Raw genomic sequence first — 17,310 nt, forward strand, 5'->3', positions numbered from 1 at the left:
GAGAGAGAGAGAGAGAGAGAGAGAGAGAGAGAGAGAGAGAAGAGAGAGAGAGAGAGAAAGAAAGAGAGAGAGAGAAAGAAAGAAAAGAAAGAAAGAAAGAAAGAAAGAAAGAAAGAAAGAAAGAAAGAAAGAAAGAAAGAAAGAAAGAAAGAAAGAAAGAAAGAAAGGAAGGAAGGAAGAAAGGCTTATGTCTTTGTCAAAAGTCATCACTTATTTTCTAGGTTGCCTTTATCAGGTCTTGGAGGACTCACATCAACTTAGTCCTCTCGATATTCAAAGAACCAGGTTTGGCTCAGAACTGAAGAAGAAGCTTCTCTCTCTGCCTAGCAAGTCTTTCCTTGGGATGTTGGTGACATGGCTAACGAAGCACTGTTTCACAGTGACCTATCAGATTAAGTGCTTTACAATCTTTTGGATATTTTGGACACATTTGCTCAAAAATTGAAGGACAGATGAAGTCCTTTGGACTTCGAACGCACTTTGAGATAGGATCCAGGAGGAGAGGGCCCTCAAAATAGCTCAAAAATGTGTTCTCTCTCCTGAGAAATGAGAGAGATGAAACTGAGTAAGTTTCTTGGAGAGGTTCGATGACACGGGAAAGTGTTGTCAAAGAGGAAGGAACAACGTGAAGTCTTCTTTGGCTTGTGTCTGTACACCGATGTGTTCTAACTGTTCCAGAAATGATGGGATCTTTCTTCCTGGAAGTCTTCTCTGCCCTGGCATAAAGTGTTGTCTGTTATCGTCAAAATGGAGGCTCACACGAAAGGGGCTGAACCCAGTATCAGGGAGATGTTCTAACCGACTTTCACGCCAAGGCAGTAACAACAGCCTGTGGAAAGATGGTGGGGGTGGCGGGGCACACGTGGATCAGGTCCATTCTGTCCTTTCAACAGCCGGTCGGGGCTATGGCAGACGGGAGACGTTGGCCCAGCCGGTTGCTCCCTGGCCAACCTCCCCCCTCCCCCACACCTTGCATTCCTTCACCCGCCCATGGTGCCTCCAAGATGACTCCAATTGTAAATAGACATTGGCAGGAAGACTTCTACAGTCTACCGGCAACGTCTGACCTGTCATGCTTGTAACCCTGGGGGGGAAAAATCATTTTTCTCTATGGAAAGAAAACCTCCTCTCTCTGGACCCTCTGAACCCCAGCCACTGGATTTCATTCCACTGCCACTTAGTAGGGGTCATCCAAACATCCTTGTATGTTTTCCGTGTGGGTTGAAGTCTTCCCTCGCTGCAAGCCTGATGTCCTCACCGTGGCACAGAGACTGTTAAAAAAACAAAATGTGTTTGCCACTTGGGGTCTACCTTCCACAGCCTCCCGTGTGATCAGATCAAGGCACCCGCTTCTCTGGGCAAATCCTACAATCCTTCACAAAAGCTCTTGTAAACTTTTTGGAACCGTCACTCGTCCAGTCACCCTCAATCATCAGGCAAGGTCGGCAGAACCGATGGAAAAACTGGACTCCAAGAAGAACAAGAATGACTTACATGGGGTTGAATGAACTGATGAATAGGATGACAATGTGTATGACTACTTGTGTAAAATAGGACTGCTTGGGGAAGCGGGGGATAGATAACTTAGGAGGTTGAGATGAACATATACACATTACTGTACATAAAGTAGGTAATCAACAAACACCTCCTACTATATAGCACAGGAAACTCTACTCACTACTTTGTAATAACGTATGAGAGAAAAGAATCTGAAAAAGAATATCTATATAAAGTATTTTGATATATATATATATAAAGAGAGAGAGAGAGAGAGAAAAACAGAGAGAGAGAGGGAGAGAGGGAGAGAGGGAGAGATTAGGACTGATTGTTAAATCTTTTGTTTTCCAGATACAAGGAAAAACAAAAACAAACAAACAAAACCCAATTTTCTTCTTTTATTTTTAAAGGGGGACGTCCATTTGGTAACTTATACCTCTGTCAGCAGGATAGAATCACTGATCTTTTTCTCCCTACTTTCCTTAATTCAGAAACTCTCAGGGAGGCTTCTTATTTCCCTGGCAATAGAGTTATTTGCATATGTTACTTGGAGGCCAAAATTATGTTTCCATAAAACGGGGATACACACTTGTGGATATGAAATTCTGGTCTTACTCACTTCCCTTAGGGTGTTGTTCTTAACCTGAAAACTGGACTGCATCCCGAAGTTTTTTGAGTTCCCTCCAATATCTGGCTACGACTCTCTCCATGAACGTTTTGCCATTTTCTCCCACCCTTTTGACTTGGCATCACTGAGAACTAAAACGGCCCTTTGCCTGAAGCCCTGCAAACGGAAGCTAGAGAACTTGACGAAAACCTTAGAGAAACGGCCACAACGGCTCCTATGGAAAAAGTCCTCGTTCCTGTTTCTGTGAGAGCCACTCTGAAATTTGAACCAAACACCCGACGACATCATCAGAGTTATTTCAAACTTCTAAAGTTGCTTCGACCCTGACATCTAGAAATCTCCTTGACTCAGAGACAGACAGACAGACAGACAGACAGACAGACAGACAGACAGACACACACACACACACACACACACACACACACACACACACACACACACACACACACACACGAGTCACCAGCTCAGCTTTAATATGTTCCAAGGAACTTTCAGAGGAGGGAACTGTTGGGCTCCAGAGTAGGCCGCCCCAAAATGTGCCTCCATGCTCTATTGCTTATTTTGAATTCAAGTGACCTAAGAACCGGCCAGCACAAGAGGGACACACTGGCCCTCCTTTCTGTCCTCCTGCGGAGGAAGATCTCAAGTGAAGACGTCTGCTTTCACGCGTGTCCATGATTCTCAAATGGTGTAGTGGGGTTTCCTGGGTTAGGAAAAGGAGGGGACTCCTTTTGCCTGGAAAAAAAGCCTGTTTCTCACACATCCTCCTCCCATCCCTTCCTCTCTCCCTCCTTCCCTCCCTGCAGTTTGGAGGGGGCAGCCTAAGGGTGGGGGAAATTGGGGAAAGAAAAAAGAAAAAGCCATTCATTAAAGAGAAGCTCGAGGCAAAGTCAAACGCTCCGACTTGACCGGAGAGCTTTCTGCATTTGAATGGAGCGATTGAACGAGGCCCTGCCGAATGAATCGTCCGGACCTCCCCTCCCCCGCTCCTGGCAAAGGTCAGTCCAGGGGACTTAGGAAGGAGCGCTGGAGAAGGAACGGGGGTGGGGGTGGGGGTGGGGGCGGGAACAACAGACAATAGCCGCTGCCTGCCTGCCTGCCTGCCCGCCCGCCGGGCTGAGGCCTGAGGGCTGAGGGCCACGCTGGCTCCTGCAACACAATCCCTTCCAGGAAACTGCTGTGATGACTATTTGGCAGTGAATGATCAAATCTGAACTCTCTTGGCCTATTTCTGCAAAAGGCCCGAGTCTCAGCTACGACAGATTCTCTGGATTTCTTGGCACATGGACTGACCCGCACCCTCCCATCCTGTCAGATCCTCCTTTGTACACACACCTCCACTGGAAGGGTTCTTTGGCCTCGTCCAGAAAACGAACAAGCAAGAACAAACACACAAACAGACTGAATTGATGTGTTGGTATTTGTTGGAAAGAAACATGCTCCTCTCACACACCTGAGGGCAGGAAGCGAAGGCAGGTTCTCAGCGGGGGGGGGGACGGGGAACCTGAACCGAGGTCGGTCAGCGGTCCCCCCCCAACCTCTCTCCCAGGTCACGTGGGCCTCCCCTCCCCGCCTCTCTCTACGCCCCCCTGCCCTGGTTCTGATATTTCACTTGGGAAACTTCTCTAGGCCGACCGAGATGCCAGCTTGCTGTCCTGCTGCTTCATGTCCATCTCTACCAGCCGTGCCCAAAAGGCACGTGAAATCATGGACAGCAAATAGCGCCCCCAGAGCTGTGTGTGTGTGTGTGTGTGTGTGCGTGTGCGTGTGCGTGTGCGTGTGCGCGCGCGCGCCAATTTTCCAGGAAGCGGTGAGGGAGCAAAGGGAGGGCTGGGTGAAGGAATCCTGGGTGCCTGTCATCGCACACCCCGCAGAGCACCATTTATTTCCTTCTCCATGTCTGAAAGACACTTAGTCCTCATTTCAGCAACTTGATGGTGATTCCCCTTCTAAATACGTGACAAAACCTATGAAGTACTGGACTCATTGAATCTGTAACTGCTAACAGGGCCCAAGGAGTTTTCAATCGATGGCAGGAAAAGAAATGATCCTGAACATAAAACTGCCAAGAATTCCTATAGATGGAGTTATCATGGACCGACTTCTGGTGATACGTGCCATGGGGGCTCCCAATTGACAAACCGGAATGGGATAGGTAGACCCAGTCATCCCATGTTTTACCTCAAGCTGGAGAAGCAGAGAATATCATCTAAAAGCCTACCTTCATGGCGTCTCAGTGCTCAGGGCTCTTCCTTCTCGGGGATCTCGTGTTCTGTAGGGATAATTCACGTGCTGGGGCAGTAGGTTCCCAATATCAGCTTGTGAAATGGATTAAATGATGTCTTCCTTTTAAAAAGATAAAGATTATTTGGAAAAGTTATTAATAGTGAACACATGATGTTATCCTCTCTGATCTATAAACTAGAGTTGACCGTTGAACAACCAACATGGAGGGTTACGGGTGCCGAGCCCACGCACTGTGAAAATCCATGGATAACTTCACAGTCAGGGCCCTGTATCTGCGCTTCCACCTCCGGGGACTCAGCAACCACAGATCCTGCAGTGCCATAGTGCACGGCTATGGAAAACATCCACCTATGAGTCACACACACACACGCACACACGCACATGCACAGGTTTCAACTTTGTTGTGTTAATTCTTGTGGCCACTCATCCTTGACATGTGCGTGCATACCTATTTGAACAGTAATGTAACAGGTAACCCCCATCACTTGTGTTCTACTTTTTTACTGACCATTGAAACTTAGTTCCTGATTGACCCTAGGGTTTGTAATTATGTTTACAACTTCATAAAAATAGAAAGTCCCTCACTGATCGACAGCGAGTGTATGAAAGGAAAATTGACCCATTCTGACTCAGGGCAACTTTTCCTGGTTTTGAAAGACACACACCCATTCGGTAGTGCTTACGTATGTCCAAGTACTGATCCACTGAAGTGGGGTTGCTTTCTTTCTTGGTACCAAACTTTGCATTCTCAAAATACTTCGCCATCTACCTATTTATGCTGTAGATTGGTAGTAATAGACAATCTCCAAACGTCTGAACCTTGTCTCAATCGTGGGGCTCACACATTCTTTATAGAGTCAGTATATTCCCAGCATTCATTTCTTGATGTGAACTAGGTGAGGAATTTGCCATTGTGACGTTAGAATTGGCACCTCCTTGGTGTGAGGACACCAAGGGATAAGGCACCACTGAAGAATGTCCTTCCTTCACCATGCTGAGACTATTTTATTCAGTGTGAATCCTCTCATGTCCTACAAGTGCTGGCTCCATGGCGAATGGGATTCTCCCATGCATTGCATCGGATTTCTTCTACAGCGGTGATTATGTGGTCTGGCCCAAGACGACGGCCTGCTGTCCTCCTAGTAAAGCTTGTGCTGCCTTCCCTACCGCTACCGCGTCAGGGATGCATCCCACTCTGAGCTGTCTGTGTGTGCTGAGGCTGGAGCGCCAACTGAAGGTTCTTCCACCGTGGTTCCAGGCTTAGGGTTTCTCCCCACATGATTTTCCTCGGCTTAAAGAGGGTAATTTCTGGCTGAAGGCTCTACCTCACTGATCTCAGACACAGGGTTTCTGCTGTGTGTGACTTCCCTGGTGTTTATAAGGACGAGTGCACTGGGTAATGTCTTACAAGATGTGTCAGGAAAACTACTTTCTCAGGGGAGTCTGCGGTGGGCATTACCTGCCCTTCTCCCCTAGTGGCCAGGCTTCTCTCCACACTGACTCGAATGAGCCTGGAGCCCACCTGGATTCAGGACTCTGGGAAATCCTCTTGCATCCTCCTCATCTCTCCTCCTGCTCCAGCTGTGAAAGCACATCTGATTGGTGCAGCCGATAACTTGTTTCGTGGGAAACATGGACCTGGATTTGGAGCCCTGCGTTGGAACCTGCGTGTGGTCTTCAGGTTCACGTCAGGAGGAGGAGCGAGGCGAACGAACGTTAAAGAGCAGCACCACGGGGAAGGGCGTCCTGAGCACGGGGAAGTACTCCCAGCCCTTCCCCAGAGCAGGAGGGACGCTGACTTTGGGCTCAGGTATTCAGGAACTGTCTGCTGATGCTCAGGCCCCAGACCAGAAACAGACTGTGAAATCCTTTGTTTTTCTAACGAGGGTGAATCCATTGTTCCATAGTGGATCGAACATTATTTTCAGAAAAACATATTCAATAACATCAGCTCCCTCGGAAGGCCAACCACCCCCCACCCCACCCCCCAACCCCACCCCCCCATCCTCATGAACTCTCTTTTAAAGGGAAAATGTCTGCTATGATGACGACTGTTGTGCCACACTCTGCCACGGTTTCAAGAGCAGAGGAGCTGGTTAGGAACTACCTATCACGTTGATCCATCCACTGGATGCAGGCGTGCCATGAGGTGAGTGTCCTGCACTGTTCTGAGTGTTAGATATGGAGCAGAAAGGAAGACGTGTGATTGTGGCCAGAAATTGTCCATCCTGGTGGGATCCTGAAAAAAAAAAAAAAAATTAAAAAGAAAGAAAGAAAGAAAGAAGCACATCCCCTTCAGGCAGATGTGGATGCTCTGTAAGTGTATAGGCATCGGCGTGGTGGGGGGCAGAATACGCAAAGCTCCTCTGGGTAATCTTTTATCAGATAAATGGCTGTGGACAGACTCACCCATGGACACCAGATAACTGAGGTCCTCCAGCAGCACAGCTCTAGACAGCGTCCCCTGGAATTTGCTCATCAGGGCGCACTCTTCCTGGGTGAAGGTCGCACACACCCTTGAGACTCACTGATATTTAAAGACATGGTGGATATTCTGGCTCGGCCTGCGCCATCCCCACAATGTCCAAAGGTGACGGTCGAGATGACAAAACTGGAGAAAGACAGGTGTGTCTATCGCAAGCTCAGACACTGTTTGAGGTGCAGTTGACTATTCCCTTGGGTTGACTGGACACGTGCCTTTCAGATGCATCACGGAGATACGCACACTCCTGACTCAGGGTGACCTCATCGCAAGGGGATATGACATGAGGGGTGTTGAGCAATAACCCGGACCTTACACACGCACACGCACACACACACACCCCCCCCACACCCCCCCACACCCCCCCCCACACACACACCCCCCCCACACACACAAAAGAGGTTCGCGGGAGTAAAAGGTTAACGTTACCTCTGTTGACACCCACGACTGTACCTAGTTGTCACGAGACAGGAAGCTCAACTATACATTTAACCCTTATCTGTTCCTGTGCTTTCTTGCAGAAAATCCTCCTGCGCTTCTTTCGCCTCGTGGAAGCGCTTGCTCTTCCCCATAGGTAGCCACCGTGGAACCAGCTGCTGCTGATCCAAGAATTTGGAGGATTTCCGGAAATGATCAGTGATCCCGAGACAGACTCTCCCTTCCGTGATCAAAGCGACTCGGGGAGCTGTCTCTCGCCCCCCCCCCCCCCCCCGCCCCCACATCCCCACCCCCCACCCCCACCCCGCACACCGCCTTCTCCCTTGTGTACAAGCTATGTCTTTTCATTAAAACGTTTTGCCTTGTTAGCCTTAGAGTCTTGTGGAAGCGATCTTCATTTCTATGGTACTGCTGTGCAAGAATCTGGAAAGGGCCCGGTAACGGGTATGTCTGTAGCTCCCTCCTAGAGCTGGCCTGTGTCTACGTACGGATCCGAGTGCCACAGTTAACTTGTGAAAGAGCTCTCTTGAACTGGCTTAGAAGGAAGCACTCCCGAATTCAGTCCACTAGAAAGGGACCCGCCCGAAGGTTTTTGCAAGTTCACGTGATCTAGGATGAACCCTTCAGCCGAGATATAGCCAAGGTCAAGGGATGGGTTTTATGAAACTAGGCAGGTCTTTAGCGTGATCAGCATTCGAGGTCAACCTTTTCTTCTATCTACGTCGACCCCAAATCCAATAAGTTCACGGGAGTGAACCGAATTCGTCAGCAAGAAAAAGAACTTGGGGGGTGATGGCTGACGTCGTCTAAAGTCTCAGGAGATGTTCACGGGTCATCTCATCGTCATGGGATTTAGAACAAGTGATTTCGATAGCTCTAGGTGGAGGAACTCCTTAAGAAAGGTTATGTGTTGTGGTATGTATGTCTACTTAAAAAGAGTTTCTCCCAGACCTTTGGGGTCACTTTAGAAACTTTAGAGTTGGCGTAAGTGGAATGATGGGGAATTCGTGGAACGTCTAGATCGTTTCCAAAGATAACCTATGGAAACGTTCTTGGCTCAACAAGTCTCAGTGGACCTACTTCTGTCTCTTTATTACAGAAGGAACTGTAAAACTAAAACTAACTGTAAAACTAAAGATGTTTCGATGTATGACTCCACACCTCTGGCATCACTTTGGGGGAAAGAAATTTTGAAAAAGTGACGCTGTGTGAAAATGTATGCTTCTAGACATGATGGAATGGAATCATCCATTTGCCGGTCCAGAAACACTGGTGTCACGGACCCCGTTCACCGTGGCTTCCTAGTTCCTGTTCATGACCGATTCAGGTTTCTAAGGGTTCTGAATTCTGATTGTCTTTTTCTTGTTTTCTTCTCCATTCTTGTCTCAAAGAACTTTACGTTCCAGAAATATATTTTACTTACCAAATCACAGATTGTCCGTTTGTTACAAAAACTTTTAGGTTGAGAGATTTTCTCTTTCTTTCTTTCTTTCTTTCTTTCTTTCTTTCTTTCTTTCTTTCTTTCTTTCTTTCTTTCTTTCTTTCTTTCTTTCTTTCTTTCTTTCTCTTTTTCTCTTTTTCTTTCTTTCTTTCTTTCTTTCTTTTCTTTCTTTCTTTCTTTCTTTCTTTCTTTCTTTCTTTCTTTCTTTCTTTCTTTCTTTCTTTCTCTTCTCTTCTCTTCTCTTCTCTTCTCTTCTCTCTCTCTCTCTCTCTCTCTCTCTCTCTCTCTCTCTCTCTCTCTCTCTCTTTCTTTCTTTCTTCCCCCAAGTCTGTGCATTGTGTTTCTTTCACTTTGTTCTGTTCCTAGGTACTAAGGATTTCTTTTTAATGTCATTAGCTTAAATAAGGGGCTTTGCATTTTTTGGCGAAAGCACCAGAAAAATATTTTCTCATTAAGGGTCGGAATGTTGTTTGCCGGTGATGAGGCTCTCCTTCTGCCAGATGACTGACGATTGGATGGAGGAATATAGTACACATGAGTATGTTCACGAACACATACTGACGTTTCAGAGGACCTTAAATTAAAAACAGAGACCCTGGGCTTTCCTGGTGGCGCAGTGGTTGAGAATCTGCCTGCTGATGCAGGGGACACGGGTTCGGGCCCTGGTCTGGGAAGATCCCACATGTCGCGGAGCAACTAGGCCCGTGAGCCACAATTACTGAGCCTGCGCGTCTGGAGCCTGTGCTCTGCAACAAGAGAGGCCGCGATAGTGAAGAGGCCCGCGTACCGTGATGAAGAGTGGCCCCCGCTTGCCGCAACTGGAGAAGGCCCTTGCACAGAAACGAAGACCCAACACAGCCAAGAATAAAAATTTTTTAAAAATTAAAAAAAAAACACCAGAGACCCCCCTCGCCTCCCCCCTCCCCGCCCTGTAAAATTCATCTGAAGTGGAGAAAAAAACCTTGCTAAAAATCCTTTTCCTTTTCATTCGATCAACATGGTGCATGGATTTCCTAGCAGAAACTTAAGCGAGGTGCATGTTCATCGTTCAGCAGAATTCTAATTTTCTAGTTCTAAGGAAAACTGCTAAAACGAATGAGGATAACACCTTCCCATGCAATCCTTAGGGAAAGCTCCCACCCAATTGAGTGAAAGGAAACTTGGTTTGGAAACAAACGAGTCTTCATTTGGCGACCTTTGGTAGAAATGAGGTGAGGGAGGGAGGGAGGGGGAAGGAGGGGGAGAGAGAGAGAGAGAGAGAGAGAGAGAGAGAGAGAGAGAGAGAGAGAGAGAGGGAGAGAGGTGTCTCACTTTCCATGGTTCCAGTGTGTACACATTTCAATGACTAGGTGAAATCGCACCAAGAGCCTAACTACGTGTTTCGAATGTCAGTTTCCACAATTGATGAACGGTAGCTGCGTGAAGTCCAAAGTTTGCTGCTGCCTGTTCAGTCTGCAATGACTCCACAAATAACAAACGTGCGTGCCCCCGTGTCCAGTGACCGATCCTCTTTCAGAGCCTGTCGGTGATTGCCTGGTGTGTATGTGTCTGTTTTCCGGGTCACACGCAGTGTGTCGTGGTGTTGTCCCCAGCCCCGGTCTCCCCCGTCCGTGGAAAATAAAAAGAAAGAATTGCCCGAGGACGACGAAAGTGCGGCTAAGAAACCCAAAATGATGACACTGGAAGTCCACTTGGATGGGGTTAGGAGACACCTGAGCATGCCTAGGACAACACTGTCACCGTGTGAGAGACCAGCGCAAGGAGAGCTGAAGAATACAAAGAAGAAAAAGGAGGAGGGGGGAGGGGGGAGGGGGGGGAGGACAGGCTGAAGATGTCTCCAGGCGATGACGTTGGTGAAAACGTTCCCATTCAGAAAAGCACTTCGAGAGATAGTTCTGGACCCACAGAGCACAAAGGGTTATCGTGTTGGAGGCTGATCTTCAGTTAGGGGAACAACAAACAAACAAACAGAAAAACAAACAAAAAATAGGACTGCTTATCCAGAGGTAGAAAAGATACCACGCCAAGAAGGCGAGCACTGTTGAAAACTGCTGTTCCTAGGATTTTACAAAATGAATCAGATGCTTTCATGTCGATGCTTTCCATGACAGTCCACTAAATAAATCGTAGTTTGGCTCTTTTTATATTCTCTACCTTTTAAATGGTGAGTGAGTAAGAGAGTTTTTAAATGTTTTGATACGATTTTTTATTTTTCCCCCCCTTTTGGTACGATTTTTGAATGTCGTGGGACAACGGTATTTTTCCCCCGTGGAGGTGAACAAGATTGCTTTTTTGAGCTTCAGCTTTCAGGGTCATTTTAGGGTCCTGAACTGCCCTGCCCAGTGAGCCCTGTGTGTCGTTGTGCCCCTTTAGAAGTGCTGGTGCTTGATGACATCATGATATCGAAATCTTGATTGTTGACTTACAAAACCACTGTTGGGAGTTTGTTTGTTGCCTTAATCTCCCTTACCTATTGCACTCACGTGACTGTCCACTCTTTGTCTCTCTGTTTCTCTCTCTCTCCCTCTCTCTCCCTCTCTCTCCCTCTCTCTCTCTCTCTCTCTCTCTCTCTCTCTCTCTCTCTCTCTCTCTCTCTCTCTCTCTCTCTCTCTCTCTCTCCTCATAGATATACACGTACGGACACAGAGAGCGCTAACAGTGTGTCCGTACCTATAGCTACATAGGTGTGGGTGTTGATACAGATAGACATGTTACATGTCTTCTTCACCCCCTCCGTGGGCACTTAGTGGAGTTACTGGGTCGCATGGTAGTTTTGTGTGCAGTGTTTTGAGGGACTTCCGTACTGTTTTCCATACTGCTGTCTTTTGTCGGAGAGCCATTCTGTCACCCGCCAGGTGACATCTCTGAGTCCTCCAGCATGCCACGGTGGTGGTGGTCTCTCTCAGCTTGAAAAATACGTGTGCGATCAGGAGCCACTTTTTCTGCCTTTACGAACTTGCTGTCGCAACTCCAGATCCTGGGCCTGTCCGAATATCTTTGTCAAGAGAAATGCGTGCGCTTCTTTGGTTCCCCATTTATTTTTCTTAACTAAAAAAATGTTTTGTGTTTCATTTTTGTTTGTTTTGTTGTTGTGTTTCCGTTTTGCTTTGTTTTTTTTACTAAAAAAAGTTGTTTTCTTTCCTTTCTTTTTTTTTTTTTCTCCTAATTAATGAACATGTTCTGTTCGGGCCTCCTGCCCACTTTTCTCACTGGGTTGCTTGTTTTCTGGAGGCTGAATTGTGTGAGGCCTCGGTCTGTTTTGGATAGGCTCCCCTTACGGGATATGCTTGGGCTTGTCCTAGGCCTTTATAGGTCCATGTATACGTGCGCCACGAGCATAGGTAATACGTGTATGTATGTTATCCGTGCGTGCTTTTTCCTTTGTTTTCAAGGCCAGAGTAGTTCTACAGCTTGACTTCTTTGCTGGTATGGTTTGGTGTGGTCTTGGTGGGACTACGGTTGGTTGTCGATACTTACCGCACTCCACACACACACACCCCCACCCCCACGCACACGCACCCGCTCGCGCTCAGAGTGTTGCATTGTGTAGATGTACCGGAACTCAGCTTCTTTAGTGGATGGCTATGGACTCCACCCTCGCCCCCTGCCCCCCCACCCCCACCCGCCCGCATTCCCCCAACCCCCGCCTGCCTCACCCCCCCCCCCCACCCCCGCCCGTGGTTGTGGTCAGTCCATTTTGAAATCCATGTTCTCGTGACCGCAAGTGCATTTTCCCCCCACCCACGCACCCATGTGTTGTCTTTGGACTTTGTCGCCGTCTAGGCACAGATAGATGTTTATTTCCACTTGTGTGGGGGTCAGAGTGTATCCTTCCTTTCCTTTCTAGCTTCTGGGCTTTGCGTGTCTGCTTCCGAAAGACCTCCTCCGTTCGAGAAAGGATGCATTCCTGCGTTGTTCTCTGAGCGCTGGCCTGGTTTCGGTTTGCCAGTCCCCGCCTTCCCTTCCTCCCTCCCTCCCTCCGTCCGGGCAGCCGGGGATCTTGCTCGTGCCCCTCTGGGCAGCCCGTGCCAGCCTCCCCGGGCACCGCCGGCGTCTCCGTGGGATTTCCCCCCGCCCAGGAATCGCGTGGGGAGCGCGTCTCCTCCGAGGCAGCCTCCCGGCGACATCTTCCCGGCTTCCCCCGCCCCCCCACCCCGTCTGCTGCCGGGGTCGCGCCGTGTCGTGCCGACCCGGGGGCTAGCTCCGAGACGGACGCCTCGGGGCCGCGCCAGACGCCCGCCGCCTCGCCCCGGGCTGAGCTCGGGCGTTTGGGCGGCCCGGCGGCGCTGCAGTGTCCTCGGTGGCCGGCCGGCGACCGGGATCCGGCCCGGGGACGTTGGAGCCGGTTGTCAGGAGCCACCTGGCGGCCGCTTTTATATTGTCCCTTGTCTCTGGAGCTCCGGCGACCTTCGTGAGGGCTGTGACTCGGCCGCCGGGCCCGAGGCAGATTTCCGGGAGCCAGGCGACGCTGGTGGCGACTGTCCCGGTGGCGCCCAGGCGTGGGCGCCTCCTGCTGTCGCTTGAGATTGGGCGTGCAGGTCTGTGAGGGTGGGACCGTCGCCGCGCTCTCGAGCCGGTTTGAGGGGCCGCCTGGCTTGGTCGACCAGCATCCGCCCGCGCCCCTCCGGCCGCGGGGACCGACCCGGCCATCCGACCCGACCTGGGCCGGGCCGCCGCGGTGGGAAGGGAGAGGGTCTTTCGCGCCCTCCGGAGCGCCTGTGGATGGGCGGTCGGGCCTTCTCCTGGCTCACCCTTCGGAGTGTTCGTTCCCCGACCCCCTCCCTCCCCGGGTCCCCACAGCGCCCCGCTCCGGAGGTGGGGACCGGCCCGGGCCCGTGCGTTTAGGCCGGTGGAGGGCGCGCGTGGGTCCCGGTGGTCGGATTCTTTCTGACCGATGTTTTTCCGAGTCGGACTCCAGAGGTGGGGACCGGCCTGGGCCGCGAGGGGTGACCCGGAGAGACCGGCAAGGGCCAACACGGGTGCGGTCCCTCGTGGGCTCCGGTCGCCTGGGAGGCGCCTCCCTGGGAAAATGTTTTCAAGTCCCCCTGGGTCCGGGGACGTGGACGGACCGGGCCCTGCTCGCGCGGGTGGCCGGGGAGGGCGCACCCGGCCCTTCAGCGTGCCCACGTGGGTTCCCGGTCGGCGGACGCGACTTTTTCTCACCCTGCCCCGCCCCCTCCTCCACCGCGAGTCCCGGCCGGGGGGTGGGGACCGGCCCGAGCCTTACTGGGTGGCCCGGATAGGGCGGCCTGGGCCCGGGCGCGGTCCCTCGTGGGGCCCGCTCGTCGGAGGCGGCCGAGTGGGATATTTCTTTTTCTCTAACCAAGTCCTCGCCCGGAGACTCGGAGGGACCGGTACCTGCCCGCGCGGGCGAACTGGGGAGGGCGACCCCGGCCCGCTCGCTGCCTCTCCCACGTTTTCCCGCCCCTCCCGCCCCGCCCCGCCCCGCCCCCACTTTGCCACCACGCTCCTCGGGTCGACCAGATGGCCCCGAGAGCTCCGGGACTGGTGTGGATGGGGAAGTGTTGGGGACAGGTGGCGGGACCGAGGTCCCGGGGACCACCCCTGCGATTCGTGGATGGGCCCCGCTGCCGGGCGTCGTGATTTTTTTCGCCCGAAATGGGCCTTTTTTGCCACCAGGTAGGTGCTGACACGGTCTTCCTTGGCGTCTGTCGCTGAGGACTTGGGGACTCCGGACGCATGCAGGGCTCTGGGCTTGGGACTGCCGCCTGGCACCCGAACCGGCCCTTGCCGCTTGAGCCGCCCGCCTGGGCCTGCGCGCCGGCTCTCGTGTGTGCGCCCGGCTGACCCGGCCCGCGGTGCCGCCTCCGGTCTCTGGCTCACCCGAGGGCGGCGGGGCGAGGTGGCGCGTGGGTCTTCCACCCCGTGTGACTCCCACCCCCCGCCGCAGGCACCCGGTGGTGGCTGAGACGGCCCCACCCCGCAGGCTCCGTGCCACGTGTCAGGCGTTCTCCTGGCGGGGTCGTCGGCCAGTGTTGCCTGAGAGAAAGAAAAGGAGGTGGTAGTGGGGGGGGCTGGGGCTGCGGCTGCCGGTGAGGCTGAAGCAGGCTCCTCGGATGATGGTCCTCACCGTGCCCCTCCCCTTCGGGGCTTTCTGGCCCCTGGCTCGCTGGATTGACTGATCGATGTGGTGATGTCGCGCTCTCCTGGGCCGGACCTAAGTCGCGCTAGACGAGGGACGGACGTTCCTGGCGAACGGGACCGCTCTTCTCGTTCTGTCCGCGGGCCCCTCGCCTCTCTTTTCACACCCTCCCGGCCTGTCGAGGGGTGTGGGGGAAGGCAGGGGTGGTGGTCTCCGGCCCTGACCCTCGGTCTCCCGCCCCCTGCCTCATGGCGCGGGCGGGTCCGTGGTCCTCGGACGCAGCAGACACTCTCGCTTCGCCTCCTTGGCGTGTGCCTCGCGAGCGGTCCTCCCCGCGTCGTTGGGGGGGGCCGTCCCGCCGCTGCGCTGCGCGCCCCTGCTGGCGCGTGAGCGTGCCTTGCTTGGCCGTCGGTGGTGCCCCTGGAGCGCTCCAGGTTGTCCCTCAGGTGCCCGAGGCCGAGCGGTGGTGTCGTTCCCTTTTCCCAGCGTGCTCCTCGGGTCCCCACCGCGGTGGTGTGTCCCCTGAGTGGCTCTCTTGGGGGGGGGGGTCGAGACGGTAAGGGAGGCGTGCCTCTGTTTCCCCCCCTCGGTGGGGGGCCGGGTGCCGCCTCGTCGCGGTCGTCCCCCAACGGCTGTGCTGTTGGGGGGATCGTGTTGGGCCGGGGGGCGGCTGAGGTTGTGCCCCCGGCTGTGGCCGCGAGCGCTCCTGTGGGCCGTGTGCTTACCCATACCGCAGACCCCCCCCACCCCGCCCATTCGTGGACTGGGCGGCTTGTGGAGCGCCTCCGCGGGCCCAAAGGGGAGACGATGGGTGGGGGATGATGCACCCTCGGTGAGAAAGCCTTCTCTAGCGATCCGAGAGGGAGCCTTGGGGTACCGGACCCCCCAGCCGCTGCCCCTCCCAAGCGTGCAGTCGCCACGGTGGCGACTGCCAGAGCACGTGGGCAGAGCCCCTCGCCTTCGCGGGAGGGCTTGCGCCGGCCCCGCGGTGGGGCCGTGCGCCGCTCTTTGCCTACCGCGGCCCGCGCCTCCCCCCTCTGAGTCGGGGGAGGGTCCCGCCAGGCCGGCGTCCGGCGCGGGGCCGCGTGTGCGCGTGTGCGTGCGCGTGCGGTGACCCCCGTGGCGAGCTCAAGGGGGCGGGGACGCCCGGGCGTCCCGACTCCCCTGTCCCGCAGCCACGAGGAGCCCGTCGCGCCTGCCCTCGCCGCGAGTCGCAGCCGGCGGCGGTGTGTGGGCGCGGTGCGGGTCGCCTCGCTCGGGAGCGTTTCCCTGGGGCGCGAGCCCCGGCGGTCGGACTTGGATGAAGGCGGATCTGGCGAGGACGGAGGGGCTGAGTTTGGGTGGACGGGTCCCTCCGTGGCACGCGGGGGAGACCGTCACACGCGGGCCCTGGCGGCGGGGCCGGGTCGTGGGGAGGCTCCAGGGTGGCTGGGGCCGGCCGGCGTCTCAGGCGTCGTGGGACCGCCCTCGTGTGTGTGGCGGTGGGACCCCGCGCTTGTTTTCCTGGTGGCCCGGTCGTGCCTCGGCCCTTCCTTTCCCTGGGCAGCGCCCCGCGCCTCTGCCCCGCGGCCCTCGCCGTGTGTGCGTGCCGCCCCCTCCCCGTCGCCGCCGGCCCTCCCCCGCCCCCACCCCATGACCCCCTTCCCCACACGTCCCCTTCCCCGTCTGGGACCGAGCCGGCCTCGCCCTCGTGAGGGTGTCGCCCCCCCCGGCCGCCTCGGCCGGCGGCGTCCCCGGGTGGAGTGCTCACGGTTCCTGAGGCGGGGAAGTCGGGCGCGGCGGAGGTGTGTGTGGGGTGGGGGCCGCGGGGCGGCCGGTGTGCGCGCGGGAGAGTGTTCTCGCGGGCCGGCCGCGGCTCGTGGGTGTTTGGCGGTGGTGGTCGCGAGCCCCGCGAGCGGGGCCCCTGGGGGGGCCCGAGGAAGGCCAGTCGGCGTCCTGGGTGCCGCGGGACCGCCCCTGCGCTGGAGGCCTCTGGCGGTGAGACCCCGTGTCGTGCCCCGGCGGCCGACTCGCGTCCGGGCCCTTAGGCCCGGCCCCCGGGCCCCCTCGCGGCGGCGCGCGGCCGCCCCCTCCCGCCACGGCTTCTGTGACGTCGCCGCCGCCTCTGTGCGACGGCGGCCGAGCCAGCCGCGCCTCGTCGGCCCTCTCTCCCGTCCGTCCACCCGGCCTCGTCCGTCGCGTCTCTGCCGACCCCCGGGCCGCGTCCCGGTGTGTTTCGCTCCCCGAGCCTGCCGCGGCTCCGCTCCGTGATCCGCCGCCACCGCCGCCCGTCTGCCGACGTCGTTGTGTGTTGGGCGAGGGGGGACCGCCGTCTGTCCCCACGCCGTGCCGCGCCCCGCCCCGGCGCGCTCGCCCGAGCGCGGGTCGTCGGGTCCCCGGCCAGCCGTCGTGGGCCGGCCGCCGTGTCCGCACCGCCCCGCTCCCGGCGGGCGGGCGGGGAAGGGGGGATCTGGGCCTCGGCCCGAGCCCCGCCG

Source organism: Eschrichtius robustus, unplaced genomic scaffold (genome assembly GCF_028021215.1).
Source record: "Eschrichtius robustus isolate mEscRob2 unplaced genomic scaffold, mEscRob2.pri scaffold_524, whole genome shotgun sequence".
Classification (NCBI taxonomy): Eukaryota; Metazoa; Chordata; class Mammalia; order Artiodactyla; family Eschrichtiidae; genus Eschrichtius; species Eschrichtius robustus.